Raw genomic sequence first — 5,209 nt, 5'->3', positions numbered from 1 at the left:
GCAGGACACAAAACAACACGAGCGCACACACTGCTGCTCTCAAGGGGAAGAAAAGGGAAGTTTATTTCCTGACTCCAACATTTATAGTTTTCTAAAAGCGACCATGGATTGGAGGGTGAAAGTGCCACCTCTCCAATGACACTGGACAAACCAACAGTCCATCAAATTTTTCTTCTTCTATAAAAGAATGCTGAACAAGAAGTTATTTACAGAAAGTGTTTGAGAAAGTTTGCTACAAGAATGTAAACATTAGAAGGCTCAGAAAATCTTTGAAAATCAAGGTAACACTCTTCCTGCACACAGGGCACTTGTTGGGCATCCCTTACTGCTGCCTCCCTTGGTGTTGGGTCACGGCACAGTTCTGGGAGAAGCTCTTCCCACACTTGGGACACTGTCAGGGCCTCTCCCCAGTGTGGATCCGCTGGTGGGTGACAAGGGTGGAGTTTTTCTAAAAGCCCTTCCTGCAGTCAGGGCAGCAGAAGGGCCTCTATTCTGTGTGAATCTGCTGATGCTTGAGGAGACGGTATCGGCTCTGAAACCTCTCCCCACACCCAGAACACTCATAGGGTCTCTCCCCAGTGTGGATTCTCTGGTGGGCAATCAGCTTAGAGTTCTGCCTGAAGCATTTCCCACATTCCCCACACCTGTAAGGCCTCTCACTGGTGTGGATCCTCTGGTGCAGAATCAGCCTAGTGCTCTGACTGAAGCTTTTCCCACATTCCCTGCACTTGTAGGGCCTCTCCCCAGTGTGGATCCTCTGGTGCAGAATCAGGCTGGAGTTCTCGATGAAGCTCTTCCCACACTCTGAGCACGTGTAGGGGCACTCCCCAGTGTGCATTGTCTGGTGGATGATCAGGCGGGAGCTGTCACGGAAGCCCTTCCCACACTCCCCACACACAAAGGGTTGTATCCCAGTGTGGATCATCTGGTGGAGTTTCAGGCTGGAGCTCCTCCTGAACCCTTTCCCACATTCTCCACATTTATAGGGCCGTTCATTGGTGTGGATCCTCTGGTGGACGATCAAGTGGGAGCTGATCCTGAAGCTCTTCCCACATTCCCCACACTTGTGGGGCCGTTCATTGGTGTGGATCCTCTGGTGGACGATCAGGTGGGAGCTGATCCTGAAGCTCTTCCCACATTCCCCACACTCATAGGGCCGTTCCCCGGTGTGGGTCCTCTGGTGGATGAGCAGGTGGTCGCTCCTGCCGAAACTCTTCCCACATTCCAAGCACTGGTGGGGCTTCTTGCCATCATCAAGCTGCTCATGGACCACCACCTCAGCGCTCTGGCCACATCTCTGGCTGCCTTCCTGGCTCAGGCTGAGTCTTTCCTCCTCGGAGCACCCTGGGCTGGGTTTGCAGCCCCTCCTCCTGAGGGATCTCCGGGGCTTTTCCTCCCCAGTGGACTCCTGTACCCTGGAGCCACTCAAAACGGCCTCTTCCACCAGGTTCTGCTGTGGCGATTTGTCCTCCCTGGTCCCCATCCTCAGCTCCTTCCCTGGGGGAGGAAGGACAAGAAGAGGATGGGATTTGCCTCCGTGCCAGAGGGAAGGGGAAAGGGGATCCCCCCAGTGCATCCCTGGCTGGACAGCATCAGCAGTGGGGCTGTGCTGCAGCTGGGGCCGTGCTGGGGTGGGAGATGGAGCAGGACAGAGGGGAAAAGGGGCACTGACTTCCTCCTCACCTGCCTCAGTGCCCTGGGGCATCTTCTTCTTCCTCACAGCCTTCTCCATCCAGATGAGGTTTGGGAATGGGAAATCCTGATTTGGGGGAAAAACAAGATGTGAGTGCACTGCCTTCGGAGGTCCCACTGGGCAAGTCCATCTCTAGAAGTCACCAGACGTCTGGTGGCCAGAAATACCTCCAAAAATCAAGGAGTCCAAAAACCTCTCCCAGGAGTTCCCTGTTTCCAGTGTCCTCACTTTGGGGTTATGGGGGTCCCTCTTCTCAGAGCTGCTGGGGGGGCTGTGGGTCCTGGGCATTCCCCCTCTCCCGGGTCCTGCTCAGGCATGATGAGGGGGTTTTGGGGGGTGTCCCAGGGCTTACCCTCCCCTGATTCTGTGGAAATTGTTTTTGTGATTTGTGCCAATTGGCAATGGAATCAGCAAATGCTTCTATCTGCTGTGTCCAAAACAGACACAAAGAAAGGTTTTGAAACTTTCTGACCAAACAGCCAAAAAAAGCATCAAAATCAAAGAAGTATAGTAGAGCAAAAGAGATGAGGTAGCAAGATGACTGATGCTTAGAATAAATTAGAGGAAGTTGGGGTAAAGTTAAGAGATATTGCAACAAAGCAATTAAAAGCTTATGTATAATAAAAAGCTTGATGCACTTGACAAAATCATGTAGCAGACACCAGTGTAAGGCCTCCCTCCAGACAACCACAAGGATAGGAATCAAGGATAACCTAGAAATATTATGAAATTACTGCTCCCAGCTTATTGATATTTGCTAATTTGGACTAACCAAGCACATTGGAAACTGCTTTGTAGGCTTAAAAACAGTATATATACTTTACTGAACTGTGTGTGCTGTGAGTGGAGCAGTGACTCCCCGGCCACCCAGCGCTGCTTGCTTGCTTTAAAATAAAAGGTATAGAAGTAAAATTTGGATTGACCATTGAAATTTTATATCAGATGTTCCAGGGTCCCCTTTCCCCAGCATCCCTCCACTCCAGGCACTCAACACTTCCCCTGCTCCCCTTTGCATTCCTGAGAGATCCAAAAATATCCCCTCATCAAATGAATTAAAAATACCTCTCCCAGCGACACCAAAATATATTTGGGACTCAACTCCTGTGAAAAATGCCAATCACTTGTTTTTAAAATTTTAAAAGTTTATTAGTAATAAAATAGTTCTACAAATACTAATACAATTAGAGTAATAATAATTTGGACAATTTGAATTAGGACAATACGAGACAACAAATATAAAGAGTTACGGACATCTGGGTACCTTTTTCTGGGCAGCACTAGCACGAAAAAGGACACCCGTTAGCAAAGGATTAACCCTTAAAAACAATAGCCCATTGCATATTCATGCACTTCATACATGATGCATAAATTCCATTCAAACACAGGATTCTGTCTGGCCATCATCAACCTCTTCCCTCTAATCCTAACAGCCCCTTTGAGGTGGGAAGAAGTTTGTTTCTTCTGATAAGAGAGCAATAAATTCTTTTCTCTGAAAGATTCAGGTGTCCTGCGTCTGCTATCTGGTGCGAGTGCCTCATTCCTTTCTTTAAAAAAACCTCACTGAAATAGTTCTTCTTTTAACTACAAAAGTTTCCTTTTAATTACAAGACTACATTTATTATTAAACTGTTAATACAGCACTACTAATCAATACATCAAAATACATATGGTAAATGTGAAAATGCCTGTATTTTATGATTGGCTTTTTGCAAATATTAAAATGAATATTATATGTGTTGCGTTAGAAAGTAATGCTGTATTAATTCTCTTAAGTACCGTGTTAAATATAGTTTTAGGTTATAAAAATTGTTAACATAGAAACAATGCTATGTAGGATACTTTTTTAAAGAAAGGACTTGCAGTGAGATAGCAGCCACAGGACACCTAAATCTTTCAGAGAAAAAGAATTTATTGCTCTCTTATCAGAAGAAAAGAACTTCTTCCTGCCTCGAAGGTGCTGTTAGGATTCAGAGGAAGAAGCTGACACTGACCAGAACCACAGAATCCTGTGTTTGAATGTTTGAATGGAATTTATGCGTCATCTATGAGGTGTATGAATATGCAATGGGCTATTGTTTTTAAGGGTTAATCTTCATTAGCGGGGGTCCTTTTTCGGGCTCGTGCTGCCCAGAAAAAGGTACCCAGACGTCCGTAACTCTTTATATTTGTTGTCTCGTATTGTCCTAATTCAAATTGTCTAAATTATTATTACTCTAATTATATTACTATTTGTAGAACTATTTTATTGCTATTAAACTTTTAAAATTTTAAAAACAAGTGATTGCCGTTTTTCACACACCATAAGCACACATACCTTTGCTTAAAACAATGCTTGCTTATTTCGAAAACAATACCTGCTTGTAAGCCTTAAAACATAACGCACTGAGCTCCATTCTTAAGCTTCAACTTTCCTAATATCTTGCTAGATAAACTTTCTGCAGCTTAGAGAGCTATTCAGACAAGCGTTAATACACAGGGCATTGTTCTATTTGCCCTTGCTTTTTCTACAGTTTAAACAATTTTTCTGCTGACCTATCTCATGGCTGCGCTCTACTCACAGTTCTGCTGTCTCTGAGGCCTGCCTTTTGCAGCTTTCCCAAACCCCTCTGATTTTATGGATTCCCACAGTAAATATCTGCATAGAGCCATATAATACGCACTTTTCATAACTCCGGAATCGGCAAGGTCCAAACCCCAGCAAAATCCCCCTCTTCCCCCCCAAAAACCCTCCCGGAGCTGCCGCTTCCCCTCGGCGCTCACCTGCGGGACGCGGGGCAATGCGATGCTGCCGGGCCCAGCCGAGCTGCGGGCTCGCCGTGGAACCCCGCAATGCTCCTGGCCCTGCTGCTGCTCCTCCTCGGGCTGCTCCCTCCGTGCTGCTCCTGTTCCTGCTCCTCCCCTTCTCCTCTCCCTCCCCTTCCTCCCGCTCCAAGCCCGATCCCCCTTTCGCACCCCCTCTGCCCCACGGCCGCAGCAGCGCCGGCTCTGGGGTGTTGGGGAAGATGAAACAGGAAAGCCTTACAAATATGATTGTCTGGCAAAAGATTTTGAGAATATGGAAACTATAAGCGAGATTGAAATGAAAGCAAGCTTTGAGATCCCTCAGTTACTGAACAACGGGAAAACAACGGTGTGGCCGCTGAAAGTAACCCCCGTTTGATGGAACAATTCCCTCTGCTTGCAGGCAGGTCCCAGGGTCAGAGCAGCCCCTACTGAAGGGGTCCACGGAGGAGTTTTTAGGGTTTAAAATGTAGCACAGTATGGTAATGTAATGATTCTTATAGGTCGTATGAAAATGCTGTAGGATTTGTATCTTGTACTAGATTGGTTAGTGAGAATCAGAATATTCAACACAGAAGAAGATTTATTATATTGTAATGGGAACTTTGCTGTTTTAGCTCTTACCTCTCTTACTCTTGCTCTTACCTCTTGTCTCCTAGCTCTTGCCTTAGATGCTCTTACCCCTTTTACTCTCTTATGCTTTTACTCTCTTACCTTCTCATCCTCTCTCCCCCT

The 5,209-nt window shown here is 46.3% G+C and overlaps 1 pseudogene; it reads right to left on the bottom strand.

Annotated features, from left to right (window-relative positions):
- Positions 1 to 394: 394 nt before the first annotated feature.
- Positions 395 to 4,360, bottom strand: LOC128946043 (zinc finger protein 239-like; annotated as a pseudogene).
- Between the last annotated feature and the right edge of the window lie 849 nt (positions 4,361 to 5,209).

The sequence above is a fragment of the Melozone crissalis genome, unplaced genomic scaffold (genome assembly GCF_028551555.1).
Source record: "Melozone crissalis strain CALT ecotype California unplaced genomic scaffold, PUWL_Pcris_2 ptg000073l_1, whole genome shotgun sequence".
NCBI lineage: Eukaryota > Metazoa > Chordata > Aves > Passeriformes > Passerellidae > Melozone > Melozone crissalis.
This window is presented reverse-complemented; position numbering and strand designations above follow the sequence as displayed.